The following is a 22,794-nucleotide window of genomic DNA, read 5'->3' on the forward strand; positions in this document are numbered from 1 at the left end:
AGTGGTTAAGGTGTTGGACTAGGATCTGGGAAACCCAGGTTCGAGTCCTCACTCTGCCATGGAAACTTGCAGGGTGACTTTGGGCCAGTCATAGCCTTGACCCTGGCAAGTATTTGGATGGGAGACTTCCAAGGACCACCAGGATTGTGACGCAGAGCCGGGCAATGGCAAACCACCTCTAAACGTCTCTTGCCTTGAAAACCCTACGGGGTCACGATAAGTCAGCTGTGACTTGATGGCAAAAAAAAAAAAAGTATTGTTAGCACTGTGGGTCCTAAATTTGGGGAGGGGGAGGTATTTAAATAATATACAGCATTAAAAACATTTGGTATTAGGTGCCTTTTTAGTTAAATTCTTGTCGTTCTTCTGCTCAGCTCTGGTTATATAAGGTCTTGACCAGGGGCATCAGACATATAAGTCCTATAGGCCGGATCCAGCCCTTTGAGAGCTCTTATCTGGCCCATGAGCCAGCTGAGGCAGCCGGCCCCTCCCCCACTCTCAATCTGGGCTGGGGAGGCATGTCCCGGCCCAACCAAGTGGCATTTATGTCATATATGGCCCTTGTAACAATTGAGTTCAACACCCCTGGTCCTTGACAAATTTTCTCTGGTTTTTCGAGCCACGCCAAAAATTAAGGAGCCAGACTTCTTTTTCAGCCTTCAGGGTTTTTTATATTTTACTTTCTAATTATTGCTACCACAAAAACGATTCCTAAACTCTTCCAAGTTTCTTGTCATTTTTTAAAAAGCTATTCGCAAAAGTGTTGCAGCATATAAATAAATATGGGGTAACCCTGATGGTCAACATAACCTCTGTTGCTCACCTAAATATACTTTGTAGTTCTACTGAGAATCACCAAGAGGCACTTACAATAAATGACTGCTGAAAATACTAGGTGCCACAATGAAATTCCTTGGTGCCCTGGTGTCTGGCATTTGTCAAGCCCTAGCTTATAGAATGGTAGCTTAAACCAGAAACTCCTCAAGAGTAATTAAGCCCCCTTAGCTACTAATGTGGAATTTCTTTACCCTAAGTGTACAACTCTGGACCTGCAATCCTTTTGTTTTATTTTGGAAAAAGGACAGTGGGTGCCATCTAACAATCCTATTTAAATATCCTTAAACTAAAAACCTGGGTCTGTGTTGATGCTTGTTGTGGTTTTAATACCGTGAAGCTAGCAATAACTGTAACTTGTTATGTCTTCTATTTGTCAGAGATTGAAGTGTTGTTGTTGTTTTCCTCTGGTAGCTGAAGACTTAAGGGTGGGTCATTCTGTGCTGAGCATCCCTTCATAATTGGTTATTATAGCATTTCCGATAGCTCAAATCTTCTTTTGACATGAATATTTTTTAACACTTTGGGAAAAAAAGATTTTCACCAATTTGTGTGGGGCACAATTCAGTGTCTCCTGGTTTGGGAATCCTTAAATCAAGCTCCAGTTTGCCATGATGGATCTTGGTGCATGCTGGAGTTGGTTTCCTCCCCAGGAACTGTGATTCTAAACTTCAGTTCTCCCACTGAGTTCGGAGTAAATCTTCATCAGCGGGTTTTGTCGTTCCTATGTTCAGGGAGGCAGGATCTAAAAAACCTTTTGCTTCCTGTCACATGTGCTAGGACTGCCCTCTGATATCCAGTTCTCTTCCTGCCTTAGAGGGAGAAGCAGCGTTTGTGGTTAGCTCTGTAGCAAACCTGATTTTTCTAGCCTTTGACTTCAATAACTCTTCCTGTCTACCTTCTGTGTTCTTTACATTCTATCCTTTGTTTGTGTGCACCCAGCAGCCTTTTCCCTCTTCATCTCTGTCTCCGTGCCTCCCCACCCCCACCCCGCTTCTCGGGAGGAATCATGTCAGAAAGTGGGGACAGGGCTTCAGAAGAACTAATGTCAGGGGACGAGGAGCAGGTTGAAGGGCTCCTTACCTCCCAACAAGTGTCTCAAGCGGCATCCAAGAGCCACGAAGGAGAGAAACGGGCGAATCGGCTCGATTTGCAAGCGGCGGCTCAAAAGCAGGGCCTTCAGCCAGGAGACGTCCAAAATGGCACGGAAAAGATTGCCGCCGTAACTGCCCGTTCGGCCTATAAAGGTTACGAGGGCGAACCTGATCCCGGTGATGCCGGCTCCTCTGGAGTTCATGCTACTGGGACCACACTGGGTAACGTTGAAATCGTTTCTTCATTAAATTCGGAAAGGGGGCGGGCAGCCTAGGACGGATTCAACGTATGCGGCAAGCATTAAGAGAGGAGTTCGCCCACATTAGCGACCCTTCCTGCAGGAGTATCACAAGATCTAGGGGATCATCCCCAGTTTTTAGGGCATCCATCCACTCTGAGTCAGAACGTGGGGAAAGCTCTAGTGGCAAACGATGTACCTGGCAGACTAAAGCAGCTAGGAAGGCGCCTTTACCTTCCACCAGCAAGGCCAGGCCACCCTCTCCCTCATCCAGTGAGGAAGATGAGGGAGAATTCTCCTCTGGAGAAAACAACGAAATAGGGCCACAAGATCAGGACCACCAATCCCTGCTATTTGCCGGGGAAGATTATCAGGCCTTTCTGACCAAGGTCCTAGCAGCCTTAGACCTCCATGAGGATGAGGACTCAGAGGCGGCCAAAAGTAAGGCTAAATTCAGGGGCACCAAGGAGTTCTTCACCAGACTGAAGACATCTACCCGGGCCGTGCCCTTTCCGGAATATTTTGAGGACATCCTCAAAACTGAATGGGACAAGCCTTTATCCAATAGACAACTCCCAGCTACTGTTAGAAAGATGTATAATCTGGAATCCCGGGCCTCCAATCTCCTTCAAGTACCCGTGGTTGAGGCACCAGTCGCTGCTCTGCAGTCGGCTGACTTACTGTCTGAGGATGGGGCTGGTAACATCAGGGACCCCCTAGATAGAAAAGCTGATTATGCCATCAAAAAGGCTCATGAGGCTTCGGCCATATCCATCCAAGCTTCAGCTTCGGCAGCCCTGGTGGCTCGGGCCTCCATCATGTGGATCAGGAAAATAATTGACCTGACTCCACAAGATAACAAAAGGGTACTGAGTGGCCTAAACAGAGTTCTAAAAGCGGTGAATTTTATGGCGGATGCCACCCTTGACTCTATGGCTATGTCAGCCAGGGCTCTGGCAGTTTCCTCTATTTCCAGAAGAGCTCTTTGGCTACGGTCCTGGTCAGTTGACTTCGGTTCCAAGTCCATCCTACTGGGATACCCCTTTGAAGGAGGCCGGCTCTTTGGCTCTAAGCTAGAGGACATCCTAGTAGAGATGAGAGACAAGAAAAAGGCCCTACCGAAGTACAAAAAAAAAAGGTGAGGGCTCTTACTCTTCTTCCTTTCGTTCCTTTCGAACATCTCACACTCTGGCATGAGGCAGATCAGACAACAGAAGGAGCAATTGGAATTCTGGAAGGGGATCCTTCCACCAAGGCATCCTTCTACCGCGCGCACCGCAAATTTCTACGCTTTGCATACAACCAAGATCACTACCAGTTTCAGGCCCTCCCGTTTGGCCTTTCATCAGCTCCGAGGGTCTTCTCTAAGGTCCTGGTGATGCTGGTGGCCCACCTGGGAGAGGAGGGGATACACGTCTTCCCGTATTTAGACGACATCTTGGTGAGTGCTCCATCGGAACATCTGTCCCGCCAGTATACAGAGACTGTCCTCCGGATTCTGGAACAGCACAGATTCCTGGTGAATCGCACCAAGAGCTCCCTCTCCCCGTTCCAGCTAATCCATCACCTGGGAGTGTTCATCGACACGAACCAGAATGTAGTGTTCCTCCCACCGGAAAAGATCGCCTCCATTGTCAAGCTGACAAAGACAGTTATTCTTGCCAAATCTTCCGGACTTTCGTCCCTAGCCAAACTACAAGGGAAAATGGTGGCATGCATAGGGATTGTTCCCTTGGATCGCCTCCGTATGAGAGACCTCCAATGGTTCCTCAAACCATTTCAGTTGCAGATAACACGTCTCATCATTTCGAGTCATGTAAAGGACAGCTTGAGGTGGTGGGCCAGATCCCACAATCTAGCCAAGGGCCAGAATTATCTCCCACGCTACACAACCCAAATCTTCACTGATGCCAGCCTGGAAGGCTGGGGAGCGATTCTACCGCAGCACGTGGCACAGGGTCGTTGGACATCAGAAGAGAGCCGTCTTCACATAAATCGGTTGGAGTTATGAGCGATCTGGAAGGCCCTGTTTGAGTTCCAACCAAGAATCAGGAACAGTCACGTGCTACTGAGGACAGACAACGTCTCAGCCAAAGCTTGCATAAACAAGCAAGGCGGGTCTCGTTCCTCATCCCTCCACGCGGAAGCAATGACCATCCTGAATTGGGTGGAGAATCACGTGGCGTCCCTCAGGGCAGAACACATAAAAGGTGTGTTGAACACGCAAGCGGACTGGCTCAGCCGACAGCAGGTGGACGAGTGGGAGTGATCCTTGAAGAGGGAGGTCTTCCTACAAATCACAGAGAGGTTCGGAAGACCAGTTATGGATCTCTTCGCCACAGGCCAAAATCATCAGCTTCCAAGATTTCCATCACGATTCATGCATCCAAGAGCCGAGGGAATAGACGCGCTACTGTCCCCGTGGTCACGGGGTCTTCTTTATGCGTTTCCTCCGTTACCGATAATATCCAAAGCTCTACAGAAAGTCAGACAAGAGAAGGCCCTCGTCATCTTCATAGCTCCACGATGGCCCCGGCGACCTTGGTTTGGAACCCTGAGGGAGTTATCGATCCAAGAACCATGGACTCCACCTCCGGTGCAAGACCTTCTCCAGCAGGGCCCCTTGGTACACCCAGATCCAGACTGGCTAAAGCTGACCGCCTGGCTCTTGAAAGGTCAAGGTTGCTAGAGATGGGATATGCCTCAGAGGTCGTCACCACCATGTTGGAAGCCAGGAAACAACCCACCAGACGAGTATATGATTTTTCTTGGAAAGCTTTTGTCAGATGGTGTGGAAGAAAACATACTGACCCAGTGGCCACCACGACGGGCAACTTACTCGACTTTCTCCAGGAGGGACTGGCGCAAGGGTTGAAGGCATCTACTCTCAGGCAACAGGTTACAGCGATTTAGACTGTAGTTCCCCAATTGGACAGCTACCCAATGTGTAGGCATCCATACATAGTCACCTTCTTAAAAGGCGCCTCGGCCATATCACATCCGACAGTCCATAGATTCCCCACTTGGAGACTTCATGTAGTACTGCAGGCTCTAACCCGACACCCATTTGAACCCTTATGGGAGGCTTCCCTGGTTCATCTTAGGATGAAAGTCCTTTTCCTCATGGCTGTGACTTCGGCTAGGCGAGTGTCAGAGCTAGCGGCTTTATCGACTAGGAAAAGCCTTTGTGTATTCCATGTGGATAAGGTAGTGCTACGCCCAGATCCAGCCTTCACACCAAAAGTGAATTCTAGGTTCCATAGACAACAGGAACTCCATTTGCCATCCTTTTGCCCTCACCTTTCACATCCAAAAGAAAAGAGCTGGCACACCTTGGATGTGAAGAGAGCCTTACGCATCTTCTTGAGAAGGACGGAACCATTCCGACGTTCAGAATCTCTATTTGTGTCAATATCACCTCCCAATAAGGGATGTGAAATGTCAAAGGTGGCTATCAGCAAATGCATCAAACAGTGCATCCAATTGTGCTGTCAACTTAATAACATCCCGGTTTCCTTGGGGATTACTGCACACTCCGTTCGCAGTGCAGCTACTTCGGCAGCCTTTGTTGGTCATGCATCCGTGGAAGAAATTTGCATGGCTGCGACCTGGTCAAGCCCTTCCACGTTCATACGTCACTACAAGATAAATACCTATTCTTCATCCGACACGGCATTTGGTAGGAGAGTCCTCCAGAATGTGGTTTCAGATAATCAGTGAAGACTCCCTCCTAGTTAACGTCAGTTTTTGAAGATCCCACTGATGAAGATGTACTCCGAACTGAGTGGAAGAACAAAACCTTGGCTTACCTGTGAAGGTTCCTTCTACACTGAGGGAGGAGTACATCTTGCCCGCCCAGGGTGAAGAATCGAAACAGATGAAAAATGGAAGTATTCAAGTTGCACATTAAAAAAAAGAAAAAGGGAAAGTTAGAATAGAGTATTCTCGTGTTTACGTGTTACTAATTCCGTGTTTGAGTTATGTTTTTATAGTGGCTGCTCCTTGTTCTTTGGGTGCATGATTATGTTTCTGTTTTTTCAAATTCTGCTTTGGAAGTCCTCGAACTGGATATCAGAGGGCTGTCCTAGCACATGTGACAGGAAGCAAAAGGTTTTTTAGATCCTGCCTCCCTGAGCATAGGAATGACAAAACCCGCTGATGAAGATGTACTCCTCCCTCAGTGTAGAAGGAACCTTCACAGGTAAGCCAAGGTTCTGTTTAACCCCAGTTTAGAATCCCTGTGAGTGGTGGAAGGCGAGGCAGAAAAAACCAGGGTTAAACAAAAGTTTAGAATTCTTTTTTGTGGGGAAGAAAGAAACTCCAGCTAGCCTGGCTGCTGCAATCAGATGTTGTGGCAAACTGAAGCTTGATTTTTATTTTATTTTTATTTTTTTGGCCATCAAATCACAGCTGACAAGAGAAGGCAAGAGAAGTTTGGAGATGGTTTGCCATTGACTGACTTCACGTCACAACCTCATATTCCTTGGAGGTCTCCCATCCAAATACAAACTAGGGTCAGGGTTGAGAGTGTGTGCCTGGCGCAAGGTCACCCAGCAAGTTTCCATAGTGCAAGTGGGGATTTGAGACTGGGTTTCCCAGGTCCTAGTCAGACTCCTTAACTACTACGCCATGCTGGCTGTCTTGATTTAGGTTTCCCAAATCAGCAAGCCTGCAGCTGTGCTGTAGTATAGCTAAGTAGAATTGTTCTGGTGGATTGAAAAGCAGGCAAACACATGCTCATTTTCTCAACAAGACCAGCCCAGTAGGTCTGTGATCATTTTTTGGGCAGGAATGCAAAAGAGTGGATTTATGAACTCGAGTAATCAGCTTACTGTTATGTAATTTGTTAGGCTTCATTTGTTGGTTGATGTCAAAGAGCCCCAACCAGTCTCCACCAGTTGGAGGCTGCTTTGGTTTGGTCAAAAGTTTCCCAAAGAGACAAAACATTAAACTCAGGGCTTCAACCCCAAGATTAATGGATAGCTGCCACCAACCCTGGATCAAAAGGCGAGCCTCCAGGCAAGGAGTCCAGGGTAACTCCAGCCAAGCTCCAAATTCAGTGTGACACTTTTCCTGCAAGGGTGAGACCTAGCTAGGACTGTTCACACTTCCCAAAACTGTCTTAGGTTTTTGGTAGGTGGTTTTACATTCACACACAAGGCACTTCAGAATTTAGGCTTTGGAATCCCAAAATCAAAAGACACAATCCATTTAAAGGCTAACAATTTATTTATAAGATTTATGCTGGTTTACAGGAAAGAAAAAAGGGTTTCATGAAGTGATAGGCAATAAAATAATAAACCATTTAGCATAGCTAACTAATACATTCAAAAGCCTTTTTGATTCAAAAGGATTGGCAAAGGTTTCTTGCATCAGATTTATAGATACCAACTTCCAAAGATGCTTCCAGCATTAAAAGGTTGTCCAAAGGTTTCTGCAAAAGGTCAGCTTGACCAGAGTTTCCCCCTCAAGGGCCAAAATCAAATGGGTTCTGATGCCGCCAGCACAGCTCTCCTGCTGTACCCTAAAGCGTGTATAGTTAGGCTCAGGGCTGGTTTGTCCTTATATCCATTTTCTCAAAGGGATGAGCTCATAGAAGCCAGTTGAGAAAACGAAAGGAATTAGTTGTTGATTAATTGCTTGGTCAAAAATGCTGACTCACTAAGAGATGTGTTCAGGTGAGGCAGCCTGCAGAACTACCTGCACCTGGACATCGTCATGATGGCTAACCGATTAGTTACCATAGCAATGCACAGCCTTGCATTCCAGAAAGGGGAGAGGATACTTTAACTATTAACAGCTGGATGCCTATCTGGCTCTCTCCCCAAAAGCAGTTTTCAAAACGAAACTTATTTTGCTGGTCTAAAATCCCAACAACACAAAATTCATAGGCCTTTAGGCCTGAACCAAAAAAAAATCATGCAATCCAAGAAATTGAGGGACCTCAACTTCTTGACAGTTGAATGCGGAACTGAAACAACTGAAAGTTTGTTTTTAAAATTGTCCTTAAACATTTACTGCTCTCCTGTAACCGTGTGTGTGTGTGTTTGTGTTGATTAAACGAGTGATTAATAGAATAATTGTACACCGAGGGAGAGAGAGATATTTTTAAAAAATCTGTGGGGTCAGTTTTGCTGTATGAAGTTTACTATTTGTTTCTTCATGGTTGTTACTTGTAACAGTCTTAAATGATGAGTTCTTGGTTTGTAACATCAGTGTGTGTTCAAGAGAAAATATGTTATTACTGAGGGTTGGATCCTGCTTAAAATTTCTGGGCTCTCAGCTAGGGCAGTTTTTGCTGATTTGACTCACCCAGCTATTCTTGGGGGGGGGTGTCTCTTATGCCCCAGGAGGAGCATTTTGGGCTGCAACACGAGGAGGAATATGGGGAAGGCATACTTCAATGAACAGTATCATAGAATCATAGAGTTGGAAGGGACCACCAGGGTCATCTAGTCCAACCCCCCTGCACAATGTAGGAATTTCATAACTACCTCCCCCACACACACCCAGCAACCCCTACTCCATGCCCAGAAGATTGCCAAGATGCCCTCCCTCTCATGAACTGCCTAAGGTCATAGTAATCTGTGTGTAGAAGTGTTAGCCGGAATCCAAGCTTGTGTTTCCCAATATCTGGAAATGCTTGACAAAAGATGTAATACCATATTTTGTCATTCTAGACTTGTTCACATGTTACATCTCAAAGTACGATATCATTGTTTTTGGGATTGATGTACAGTGCTGTGTAATGTGTGAACTCTAGGAAGTGCCTATCAAGTGACACATGCAAGAACAGGAGCTAGTAGTTAACTAAAGATTCCCTAGAATTTGTACGTTGAAGAATGCTGTTGGGTATGGAACCCTGAACTCTGCGGCAATATCCAGACTGAATAGTCGAATGAAGTATTCACTGAACGTTTTGAAATACCATTTGGTGCCCTGTTTGTCTCTGAAGATGAGGTGGCTTTCTTTGTGATTTTATTTTTGGAATTTTCTTTTGTTTTTGTTTTTGTTGGTTATGTAAGCTACCTTGAGTGCTTTGGAAAAGAGGCCTAGGAATGTCTTAAATATATAGACACCACTCCTTGGAAAGAGCTGGAATTTCCTAACTAACTGTAAGGAGTTATTGTGTTAATGTCTAGTTCTATGGATCAGAGATTCCTTTTGGGGACTGAATGGTCCGGCATATGTTGGGCCATTCCACGTGACTGTAGAAACATTGCATCTCTAGTAGCCCCAATTCAGGGCCAGAAATATGATAGACTGTCTCCATATAAGAAGAGTTGGTTTTTACGTGCTGATTTTCTCTACCATTTAAGGAGAATCAAACCGGCTTACAATCACCTTCCCTTCCTCTCCCCACAACAGACAACTTGCGAGGTAGGTAGGGCTGAGAGAGTTCTGAGAGAACTGTGACTGGCCCAAGATCACCCAGCAGGCTTCATGTGGAGTAGCAGGGAATCAAACCCGGTTCTCCAGATTAGAGTCCACCGCTCTTAACCACTACACCACGCTGGCTCTTGGAAGCGACTCGATGGCACCACACACACCCACACACACACACACACTTCTTGTAACCCAGCTCCAGATCATTCAACTAGCCTGTGACACACACCCATGTAAAGATGTGCCTCAATTTGTTTTCTTACCCAGAACAATTTCAGGAGGTTGTGAGTTTGCGTGGAGAAATAGCTAAGAAAGGAATTGCTTAATTCTGCCAGTGTCAGCAGAAAATCCTCACCAAGCACTTTTGCTCCCCACTGGGGGAAAAATAGTATGTGACACCTTGTGAGATGGGTGGGGCTGAGAGAGTTCTAAGAGAACTGTGACTGGCCCAAGGTTACCCAGCTGGCTTTATGTGAAGGAATGGTGAAACCAACCCGGTTCAATAGATTAGAGTCTACCATTAAGTGGGGAATCAAACCTGGTTCTCCAAATTAGAGTCCATCACTCTTAACCATTACACCACACTGGATGGAGGTCAAGGTGCCAGTGTGCAACAGTGAGCCCTGAGTTCAAATCCCACTGTGACAATGAATCTCACTGGGTGAGCTTAGGCCGCTTGCTCTCTCTCAGCCAATCCCACCTCACAAGAGTTCAAATGGATAGGTGTTTGTGTATGTTGTGCCGTCAAGTTGCTTCCAACTTTTGGTGACCCTGCGAATTAACGACTTTGTTAACAGCCTTGCTCAGGTCTTGCAAATTGAGGACCATGGCTTTCTTTGTTGAGTCAACCCATTTCATGTTGGGTCTCCTCTTTTCCTGTAGCCTTCAACTTTTCCGAGCATTATTGTCTTTTCCAGTGACTCTTGTCTTCTCATAATGTGACCAGAGTACAATAGCCTCAGTTTAGTCATCTTAGCTTCAAGGGAGAGTTCAGGCTTGATTTGATCTAGAGCCCACTGATTTGTCTTTTTGGTGGTCCGCGGTATCCGTGAAACTCTCCTCCAACACCACATTTCAAAGGAATCGACTTCCTTCCTGTCACCTTTCTACATTGTCCATTTTTGACACCCATATGTAGTAATGGGGAATACTGTGGCATGAATTAACTTGATCTTGGTTGCCAGCCACACATCCTTACACTTAAAATTATTTTCTAGCTCCTTCATGTGGAGGAGTGGGGAATTGAACCCAGTTCTCCAGATTAGACTCCGCTGCTCTTAACCACCACAAACATGCTGGCTCTCTAATTAACTTAAGACAGTATAACACAAATATTGCCCACACCAATGCTCATTTTGCATGTGTTGTTGTTGTTTAATATTAAACATATTTTAATTTTATTCTGCCCTTCCTCCAGGGAACTGAGGGGATGTCCGTGGGTTTCCTCCCATATGTTTGCCTTCACAGCAGCCCTTGGAGATGGATTAGGCTAAGTGATGTTTTCTGGGTGATATGATACTCCAAGAGAGCCAGCGTGATGGTGTGGTTAAGAGCAGTGGACTCTAATCTGGAGAACCAGGTTCGATTCCCTACTACTCCACATGAAGCCTGCTGGGTGACCATGGGCTGGTCACAGTTCTCTCTAAGCTCTCTCAGCCCGCACAGAGGCAGACAATGGCAGACCACCTCCGAACGTCTCTTGCCTTGAAAACGCTATGGGGTTGCCATAAGTCACCTGTGACTTGATGGCAAAATCACACATATTGATACTCCAAGAGTTTCACGGTTGCTTTAGGGTTTGAACCTAGATCTTCTCATCCCTAATGTAATACTCAGTCTTTTATACAGCACTGGCGATCACTACAAATTTCAAATATACGACATTGTAAATATAAACAAAAGATCCCAAACCCTCACCTCAACACCACTTTCACAGTCCCTATGCAGTTGTAGAGTTGGCTGAAATTGGTAGGTATAACGACAGATGAGGGCACTGAAGACATGGGGAGAAGTGTTTTGAAACTGCTTGAATGTCTGAAAAACATTTTAGGAAGGATCCCCATGTTCAGATTTTTCCCCCTAGAATGTCTTGTTGATGTTGTTGCCTTTTGACAGGAGGAAATAAGGTGTTCATTTTTATTAATGGTGATGACAATAGAGATCCTCTCCCTTGAAACCTGAGGGTGAGCTAATAAATCATGCAAGCCCCATACTTGGGAGGAATTAATTTATCAGCTTTTTAAAATTTAAATGAAGAGAAATGGATGACCCTGCTGGTGCTGGCTTTGATTACTGCAGTACATACTGATCCTAATTTTCTTCCATTGTTTACCGAACCTTCCACAGCGCTTGAGGCATTTAGCGTGGCAATGAAACGTGGGTCATTTTGCCATGAGAACAAACAGGCTCTGTTACACTGAGTATTCTATCTTCCGCGAGAGCTGCTGAAATAGAAAATGAACTCAGCCAAGGGTAGAATTGTATCTGCAACATTAGCAATGCAATTAAAAATATTAGAAATGGTAATTATCGCTATACACCGGGGTCCCATCCACATAACTCTTATAGCATCTGTGGCGGGGGCCGAAGGAATGCCGCTTGAGTTCTCTCTTGCTCTCTGGTAAATGATCCAGCAACTGCTTCTCCTCACTCCCGATTCCCAATTTTCCATGCCTCTGCAAAGCTCTTGGAATGGTAAAACAAGGCTGTGGTGGGAAAAAAGCAGCATCTGAGTGACACATCAAATGCCCGGGAGGGAAAGGGCTCTAATCACATTTTGTCAGGCTGCATCTTTCTTGGGCCAGTTACCCCCAACAGCAGAACTGAGCACTAAAGTTTTCCTCGAATTAGTTACCACTTTTCAGTCAATGTGTGAAACTGGGCAAGGTTGCACAAATGTTCTCACTCTGAGGGGGAGGGCATCTAGAGAGATGGGTGATTCTCCTTCCTGTAGTCAGGGTAGGCAGGATCAATTTTCACTTCCTGTTCCTGCCCGGAATTGCCTGCTCTCCTCGGTTCTTCTTCTGCCTTGCACAGGGAAGGCAGCAGCTGCGGTTGCTCCAGAGAGCAACCCCACGATGAACAGATTTCTGTCCACTCCCCCCCTCTCCTAAGCATAAGAAAATTAGCATATTGGGGAATAAATCGATTTCCGTAAACATATAAATTTTATTTGGGCAAAAGGGGTTCCTCCCCCCAGGGAGAAATATTAAAAAATGCAAACCATTCTCTTTGCTTGTGGTGCAGTCTGTAGTGTTATAGTCCATGGAAGGCTTCTTGATTCTGCATGAGCTGGCTTTCAAATAAGATTCTGGGGCTTGAACCCCCTTGGCCCTGTTGCGTACAAAGATGAAGCAGTGCTGTCAAGCAGCCTGTCTCTATTCTGATGTCATCAGCCTTGAAAAAACAATCTGTCTATAACCTGTCATTTCTGATGGAAGCGACGGTATAAACACACGAAATGTTTGTTTGAGAGAGGAGGTAGATTCTCTAAACAGTCTGGGTATGTGAGGGGAAAAGTTTCTATTTTTAATGGTGTTTAGATGGAAGTATATTCTTTCTTTTCTTCACTGTTTGATACCTGAAGGCCTTTCCAGGAACTAAAAATGGCTGTTTTTCCTTTAATGTTACGCTACTGGCTCAGTTTCCATAGCAGCACAATCAGATCGGTCCCTGTGTAATGGAACAGGACTCAAACTTAATGCACAGGGATAGCTGTGTTCTTGGTCACTAGTTTTAATGTACTTGGGGTGAACTGGGAAGTTAAAATGGACCCTGAGAAGCCAAGCTAAGTTGCCCTTGATGTGTAGCAAACTGGTACTGTGGGGCCATTCCGTTCAGTGGCACCAATAACGGGCATTGAAGCACCCATTGCCTCTTCTTGCAAAGTGGTGGCAGCGCAGGAAGAGACAACGGGTGAGCTGATACTGGCCAACATGGCCACTGAAGGGTCTGAGCCTCATTGATCTCCAAGGTGCTGGTAGAGTTGGCTAGGGTTTGGCTTTGCTCGCTCCTTGCCACCAGTGGTCCTCTATGCCAGTGGCCCATCAGGAAATTTTACTCCCAAGTCAAAAAGCCAGTCTGCCCCTGAAGATATTGGAAGAAGAGGACGGCCCTTAGTGACTAAAATAACACATAATTTATGGAAGAAGCTAGTGCAGAGGGGTGGTATGTAGAGCCAGTGTGGTATAGTCGTTAGAGTGTTGTCCTAGGATGTGGGAGACCCGGATTTGAAGCCCCACTCTGCCGTGGAAGCTTGCTCGATCACCTTGGGCCAGTCACACACTCTTAGCCTAACCAAGCTCACAGGGGTGATGGGAGGATAAAATGGAGGAGAGGACTATTTTGGGTCCCCACTGCAGAGAATAGTATGAATGAAGAAAATAAATAGATGGGAGGGGGCTTCCTCCTCTTCTTCCTCCTCCTCCTCCTCTTCCTCCTCCTCTTTCCTCTCCCCTCCTCCCTCCTTAGGCACTCACAGTGTTCATAGGATGGCTGTTTTAGACTACAGTCAAGAGTGCTGGTAAGAAAAATTAAACAATTTACTGCTGGATCCAATTTACAATTTGAGTCCCACACAACAAATATCACATGCTGATGATTATCTGACAAATGATTATCTGACAAAGGCATTTATACTTGTTAGTAAAACACAGATCACGGTTCATATATAGTGTCTTGGATCCAGATTACTGCAGAATGGAATTGATTTTTGCAGATTTCCTCTGCTTTCTGCAACCCTCCTTTCCCAAAAAACTGCTCCTCAGTGCTGGGAGAACACTCACAAATGGGATGTGGAGTAAGGAATTGGAGGCTACGTAAGCGTAGCTTGTCCAAGAAGACTTTCTGCCAATTCCTACTTTTAACTGTAGACCCATAAGCTGTATATCATGTCATTCCTTACAGTCACCAATCTTGGAGGTGGGGAGCTGCAGTGGGAAGATGAAAATACACAGATCTGTTTTGCAAACTTCCATTGTGGTTCTCTGAAGCCACACCACACTTTCCAGTGTACAGATTGAAAGCAACTTGATCAAAATAGAAACGTCAATCTCATGTCACAAGGGCTTTGAATTAATGAGCAGGACTGTGTCCGAACTCAAAAAAGCTAAGTTGGAACGTCTTGGTTGGAGTGAATTTAGTCCTACAATATTCCGTCTTCCATTGTATTGTGAGCTTCAGCATAAAAGCCTATAAAACCCTCGTCCAAATAAAATTAATTAATGGCAGTAACTTCAACAGCAGCCTTCAGGAAGCATAATGAAGTGAGTTTAAAAGCACTTGAACATTTTGGCACTTTCAGCACAGAAGATTTTTTTAAAAAAAAACAAAAGATCCGGTATAAAGATGGAAATAACATCTGAGAGGTTAATGCTGGTGACATTTTTGATGTCAGAAAAATGAAAATCAGCTGAACCTCCTTTCAAAGGGAAAAACAAAAGGATAGCTCTGAACCAGGGAATTATGTTCAAAAAGGCATTTGGAAAAACAGGTACTTATGGTTCATTGTATTTCAGCTATGACACATCCCCTTGGTTTTAATATTATTTCTTGCGTGGTATATTGTTATACTGTCTGAGGTTTTTCCCCCTCCCCTTTCATTTTAGTCTGTAGATCTGACAAGGAGAGCCTCAGTTGGCCTGTGAACGTTCCTATTTTTTTCCTTCTTTGCAAGCTACCTATTATCTTGTTTGTGCAGTCTGCATCTGGCGATAAGATAGCAAATTTCAGTGCGGACCAGTCAACACGGCACGCTGTTGCGTTGAACAGCAAAGACCACTGCAGTGTGATGGAAGGGGGGCATCATAATGATCTCCCACTTTGTTTTGATACGTAGTTTTGTACAGCTTGCCAATACCACACAAAAAAAGAGAGACAGGTTTAAACTTTCTGTTCTGAACGAAGAGTTGGAACTCCAAACCCGTCATCAGTGGCAAAAGGAGAACTCACTCAATGTTCTCTATAGAATATGAAAAGCACAGGGCATCAAGCTGATGGGACCTGACAGCTGGCTTGCTCTTGTCACGATTATGTCTTTCATTGCTGGCAAAATCCACTAGCCTTTTCCATTCGCTGATTGCTGATGGATGCAGTGAGACAGCTTTCTGTATTGATAAAGGATTTGGAGGGTGTGGGCTCTGTGGCTGACAGAAAAGATAACAGAACTCAACCTGGTATTGATCAGCTCTTTGCAAACTGTGATTTGAGGCTTATCTCTTGTAAGATTTTTTTTTTTTGGTGGTGGGGGGCGTGGACTGTTTGCCAACTTGGCATGTAAAAGTAAGGGTAGTGCCCTGTACAAGTACTGGGTGATTACTGACCCATGGGGTGAAGGCACTTCACGTTTACTAGGCTGACTGTGTTTATGGGATGGTTTGCCATTGCCTTCCCTAGTCATCTACACTTTACCCCCAGCAAGCTGGGTACTCATTTTACCGACCTTGGAAGGATGGAAGGCTGAGTCAACCTTGAGCCAGCTACCTGAACCCGACTTCCGTTGGGATCGAACTCAGGTCTTGAGCAGAGCTTCGACTGCAGTACTGCAGCTTACCTCTCTGCGTCACGGGGCTCCTGACTTGGCTTGTAGACAGCAATTGATTAACTGAATTGTTGTAGTAGGGGAAACCCTGGGAGAAAATGGAGTCAAAGCCTGTTGAAGTATTGAAAAAGTTTGCTGCATCGCCATTTTTTTTACAATGACATGCCAGAAAGTAATAACTCTTTTTTTAAAAAGCATTTTCCCCTTTACACATTATTTTGCGAGGATTGTTATTTCCCATTAAATTTTTAACAGTACAAAAACAGGTGTTTTGTTTTTTAAAATATGCATGCTTAACTCTGGAAAAGTATAGTGAAATACAGGAGCTGGAGCGTGCCAGTTGCGTTCAAAGGGAGTGTTGCAGACTGTTGAAAAAGAGAGAGTATAGTTGGGCAAACCTGGAAAAGTTATGGGGTCTCACAGGATCCAGTTAACTCCCAGGCTATTTTTCAGTGTGTTTGTTTTCTGAAATACTTTATGGCTTTCAAGCATTGCGTCATCTGTGTAAACACTGTTTACCCTTGCCTCAGGAAAATGCATAATAAGGTAATCATCATGTTATTTAAGAATCTTGTAATGAGCCATAAGGGGTTGTTGTTGTTTTTCCTTCTTAATATCCAGAAAAATCCAGATGGGTTAAAGGTCTATTTTTAAAGAAACTCTTGTTTGTTTTATAACGCTTATAATGAGGCATCACAGTTACTCATAACTGCTCTTGAGTGAAGAGACACTACAAACATGTTGGTCTGTGCTATATGCTAACCTTGGATAGCTGGAGAATGAAGACCACGTCATTATTTAACAGTCTCTGATTCTCTACGTATTTTAAATACCACTTACACAGAGAGCTCACCTGCAGTTTATCGGTGGTTGGTCTCTTTAGCTGCTTTGGAGCTGATGTGTTTAAATTTATCACAGCTGTTGGAATTGATTAGAAATAATTTGGCTTTGCCTGGTCGATGGCGGTTGTCAAAAAAGACAAAATACACTGCAGGTTTTTACCAGGGAGCCAGTATGTAGCCTTTTTTATTGTATTGCCAAGTACCCTTTGCAGGTACTCCTCCCCTGCTGAAAGAGCAAGGACAACATTATGGAAAAATGATAAAATGGTAGGATTTCTGGAAGGTAGCATCCAAAGGCTTCGGTTTGTTTCTGAATAGCTTTAAGTCTTTATTATGTAGACTGATTTAACTGTGTCAGCTGGTGGTGGTACGAAGAGGATGGCTGCTCTTAAGGAGCGGTGATTGAATTCTTCATGCAGTCAAAGCATCTCACTGTCTGCAGGTGCAGTCTGATATAAGAAAAAGAAGGGCTGGTTTTTATACCCCGATTTTCTCTATCTTTAAGAAGTCTCAAACCAGCTTACAATTGACTTCTCTTCCCCTTCTTACAACAATATATATATAAATTGTCAGTTTCGTTTTTTTTCAAGAAACTAATTGTTTAAAACTGTGCCCCTCAGGCCTGTTCTGTGCCCCTCTGAGGTCTGCGCCCTAAGCGACCACCTAGTTTGCCTAATGGTAGCACCGGCCCTGCTTACAACAGACACCTTGTGAGGTAGGTGGGGCTGAGAAAGCTCTAAGAGAGCTGTGACTAGCCCAAGGTCATCCAGCAGACTTCATGTGTTGGAGTGGGGAAACCTACCCGGTTCACCAAATTAGACTCAAGTGGCGGAGTGAGGAAACAAACCTGGTTTTCCAGATAAGAGTCCGCAGCTCTTAACCACTACACCATGCTGGCTGAAATGGGACGATGTTACTTGATTGGTAACATCTCCCAGTTAACTAGCCCAAGTTAAATAGCTGGATATTCTTCTATTACAGCTTTTTAGATAGCAGAGGCTGGCATGAGACCACACTTTATCGCATGCGGTTAGATAGTGAACCGTATGTGTATTCCTTTGATTTTTTTAATTCTAAAAATTGTGTTTTTATTAATCTGGGTTTGATCAGCACATTCCTTTCCATGAAGCTAGAAGAGGGTCCATGGGTATAGTTATTGGATTTCCAAATGGATTCTGCTGCTGGCAGTTACTGACCTAATTTGAAAAAAGGAAGGCGGAGATATGGATGAAACCATTACACTGGCAATAATGTCACACACACACTGAGACCAGAAAATGTTCTGTTTCATGTATTTCAAACAGAATTAGGTATTCCTCCCCTAAGATTTATATCTGGGACTGTTTCATACAGAAGCAGGATCTGCTTGCTATATGAAAAGGCAGCTGGGGAATTGCAAAAGCTGCCCACTCCTTTCATTTTGAAGCAGGGCTTAATTTTTTGCAAGGGCTCACTATGTTGGTTCTAGTGCAGGTAAGCAGTAATAACACGTAGCACTGGTTACATTCATATGCACAGTAAATTTTCTTCAGTGTTGAATAAACCATAGGTGGGGCCTCATGCTTTGTTTAGAGATCTGAGGGGAGCATGTGATTTTTTTTAATGCACTTGAAGCACAGTAAATCTTTTTTCAGTACCTAACATTCTGCCGAAGACGTAACTTTTTGTACGAATTTGAGAACCGAAATCCTTATTTTAGGGTGCCATCATTCCAAAACGAATCCTCGTTGGCAGGCTTGGCTATTGAACGTCCTCAATCTGCTCAGAGAAGAAACCAGCAGCACCTCTGAGGTGGGAGCCCTGCAACATTGGCTCAGGAGGGAGAGTGGCGGATTGAATGGCCTGCCATGTAGTAATTGCCCCATGACCCCTCAGGGAATAAAGCAAGCATGTGCAAGTTTGAAGCTCCCCCCACTTTCATCCACTTCAGGCTGTTCTCAGGCTGGTAGAATCTCATAATTTGCTTGACCAGGCACTGTAAAGTTTGGTGCTGGCGCTAGGAATGAGTAATACTTTTTATAGCCCTGTCGGACCGTGATGATTAAATAGTACGTTGAGAGTGTGATGCAGTGTAAAACAAAAACAAAGGTGGGGGGGCTTTACAAGATTTCTTGTGTCCCTTCATAAATGAGGAAGCTGTTTGCTGTGTAGGGTTAAGTATCTGGAAAAACTCAGGTTTGATTTTTGTTATGGAAGGCAGATCTTGCACCTTTGTGATTGCAGAACGAAGCATAGAAAGAAATGGGCGATGTCTGATGCGGGTTCACACCAGAGAGGGGGGTGGGCTTTCAGTGGGCACAACTTCAATGTCTTGCCATGGCCCTGTATGATACCCATCTCCTACTTACTACTAGTGTGCCCAGTACTCTTTCCGCTACTCTCTGTATCACTACTTCCCTTCTTCCCTTCTGTAACTCTCAGTTATTAAAAAAAAAATTGGTGTCTATCGTATGTGTTTGCCTTTTTGGGGACCTGGGTTTTCCTCAGGCCTCCCATTCCTTACCCCAGAAATATGTGTTCCTACGTGAGTAGACGGTCCGCCATGGTCCAGACATTAGGATGAGCAAATGTCACCATCTCTTTCCAGAGATTCCAGCAGAGATTCTCTTCACATTTGTCTGTTGGGAAGCATTTGAGAGTTAATTGTTTGTGAAGGCTGTGTAGGTGGTTCTAATTCTCCTCCCTCTTCCCAAGTGATGATGCAGGAGGGATGTTATCCAGAGGCCTCGCTTTGTCTCAGGGGCTCCATCTGTTCATCTTCAGTCGCACAGATTTGAGACATCGCATACGCAGTGAGGTGCACCTAGTTATGTGGGTCAGATGAATAGCCGCTGCAATTTGCGCAGCAGATGGGTATGAATTTGGTATTTATGTTTGCACTTCGTCATGAGGTGTACTGTCAATTCTTTAGGAATGCATTATTCCTCTGTAAATGGGTACATTTTGTCATGAGGTGCATGGACACTCATGCAGCTGCACAAATCCAGTTCACAAGAGTAGCTTCCTTTGCTCATGTGGAGGAGTGGGGAATCAAACCCGGTTCTTCAGATCAGACTCCACCGCTCCAAACACTGCTCTTAACCACTACATCATATGGTGTGAGAAAACAGTATGTAAGAAAGCAGTAAATCTGAATACAAAATATACAAAATACCATTTTAGATAAGGTCTTGTGCATAGAGTATTAACCAAAATGAACTTTTTGAGCAGATAGCAATTGGGAGTTCTGCTGCCGAACAAGATTCCTCCGGATTCGTATACAGAAATGTACAAGTCATCAGAATGTTCCTCCCTGAGTGAATCTGTGGAATGTGTGGGTGTAGCTGTTTGCAGAAAGTTTTTGTTTGTTTTGAAGTATATATTTAAAAAGTAGGAGTTCCGTTGTTCTCGGTGGAGCAAGGAGAATGTTTTTGGTCTTACACGGGATAGGCTGAGGTTTGTTTTGAAAGGTGAGTGATGTCATGTAGAGAACTACTAATAATTATGAGCAGAGAGCAAAGTTAGTTATCAGGGCTCGGAGAAACTGGCAACGTTTAGAATACAGCTCCGATTTCCTTGAGCACGACCTTCTGACATGGGGCGCCGCTTGGATTTGCAGGACTGCGAGCTTTTCCGTGTCCCATCAGCCATTTTGTCTGCATTTTAACGGTGAATTATAATGAATGAGATTAATAGCTTGAGCCTCAGTGATTAACTAGACCTTTCAAGGAAGAGCTGTCGTCTGGAGGGTGCTTTTATTTCTGAGTTCTCTGATGTTCAAAGGCTGGCTGCCCTACTTTGGAGGCCTAGAGCGTTGGTGCTGATCACTGAAGATCTCGGTTTTGAGGCTGAAGAGGGAGTTGTGCTTGTTCTTCCTCAGTCATTCTTTTTGCCATGTGGATGAAAAGGAAGCAACCGCGAATAAAACTGCAGGTTTCAATCTGTTTTATGTCTTTTCCCCTCCCCCTTCTTTCCCTCATGCTAGATCATTAAATTCATTATGGAAGCCACTGATGGTAAAAAAAAATTCTCTCTGAAACCAACAGTGTTAGAGAAGGCATTCCTATAACTAAAAGTATCATGGTATTCTGTATTGATTTGTTTGGCAGAATTGTGGAATTGTTTTAAGTCATGGTATTTAGAATATTTTTAAAATTGTAAAAATCAATTCATGTACCAATACTTTGAAGATTGGATTGAAAAGAAAATGCTAGCAGAAATTTTAAAACTGCAGACATGTTGAGTGTAATGCAAGTTATGCTATGTTAATGCTTGGTTGAGGTGATATTACTCAGTCCCAGTAATATGGATCATTATTGGTTAATTTTGTCTTACACAGTTTTTTTCTGGCTTAAGTCTGCTCTGGAGGCCAGCTGTTTCTTTTAAAGCATAAAGTTAAAAGAGGGTTATTTTTGCTTTACTGGTTGAATTGAGGATAAGTTGGTCCACTGAGATTTTCCTGAAGAAGATGCATAGATACAAATGTGGGTCTAATTCAGGTTTTTTGTTTTTAAACATAATTATATTAATTTTAAAAGGCGGCATTCTTAATTTTCAAGGTTAGCTGTGACACTCCTTCTGCTGGGTCTCATTCTGGTATAATTCTTTCAGGGTTTCCTGATCTGTCAGTATTCCTGACTGTAAGTGCCCAACGGATGCTGAGGGCATGGTTAGCACTCAGATGGTGTTTCAGTCCAAGGGGAGCAGAAGGCCCTTGAGTTCATCTGACCAGTCAGTGGACAGATAGTTGAGCTTGAACGTGACGGCGTAACACAGTGTGCCACCATCTCATAGCCTGCGCAATTTGCTAGAAAAATTTTTTTTTGTTTTCTTTTTAAAATTTTGGAATTCCATATCCAGTTTGTGGATGAATATGGACGTATGAGCCTGTGGTGCATGGCAACAATCCTGTACACACTTAGTGATAATAAGGCCCATTGCATTTAGTGGGCTCAGTGGCCAAGTAAATACATATAAAACTACACTACATGTAAGAATTAATATTAAGACTAAAACACCAGAACACCAGAAACCTGAGTTCTCCACAATTATGATCTTATACCACACCATTTAATTTCAATAAGGGTTTTGTTTAAAAAAAACTGTACAGTAACAGACAAATATAGGACAGACTCAAAACATAGCTGTAAAGTGCATTTAAGCAACAAGATGAACAATTCAGACATGCAATAGAGATGTGCTCCCCCCCCATGTCACAAAAGGAATGGAAGAAAGAGATCAGATGCTGGCCGCCTGGTCAGCTCAGATTTAAGAGAAATGCTGAGGCTTTTATCCTTTGGCATTGTCATTTATGTGGTGCTAAGCGTTATGATTTACCGTACTTCCTCTTTTCTGTTTTTGCTGCTCCTTTTGTGAGACGGGAAAGCTGCTTCAGCAGACTGCAGCACGCCCCTAGCATCAGCACTAGCACTAGGCGTCTGTGGCATGACGTTGTTGTGCATGTGTGTGCTGCAATGTATAGTTACTGGATCCTGGTAGATTAAAGGCTTCTGGACGAGATGAGCTGCAGGTCCGTCAAGTTATGCAAACATTCCTCCCTCTGAGAGAAGTTTTATTTTTCTACAGCAGTTCAATAATCTGCAACAAGCCAATAGGAAAAGGTCTTTTGAACAGTTTTCAGTAGCCTTTACTGCTTCTGGCTCCCCTATTAGGGTACAAACTTGGAGACTTCTTAACTTCCTGAGCCAAGCCCAAATATACTCCCACTCGGAATGTATTTGGCTGAAGCGCACCAGATACACTCCAGCTAACACTGTGGTCTCCCCAGGAGCTCTATGGTGGTACCGTACATTCTTTTATCATCCCCAGCCCGTGTCTTGTTTTCTCCTGCAGCCTTCCTTTTTTTCTAAACAAAGCAAAGC

General features: G+C 44.2%; 1 protein-coding gene across 1 annotated transcript in view; it reads left to right on the forward strand.

Moving 5' to 3' along the window:
• Positions 1-22,794, forward strand: part of PPP1R13B (protein phosphatase 1 regulatory subunit 13B) — a 66,404-nt gene that overhangs the window by 15,806 nt on the left and 27,804 nt on the right. The gene's annotated exons all lie outside the window — the stretch shown is intronic.

This window comes from Euleptes europaea, chromosome 6 (genome assembly GCF_029931775.1).
Source record: "Euleptes europaea isolate rEulEur1 chromosome 6, rEulEur1.hap1, whole genome shotgun sequence".
In the NCBI taxonomy this organism is placed as follows: Eukaryota; Metazoa; Chordata; class Lepidosauria; order Squamata; family Sphaerodactylidae; genus Euleptes; species Euleptes europaea.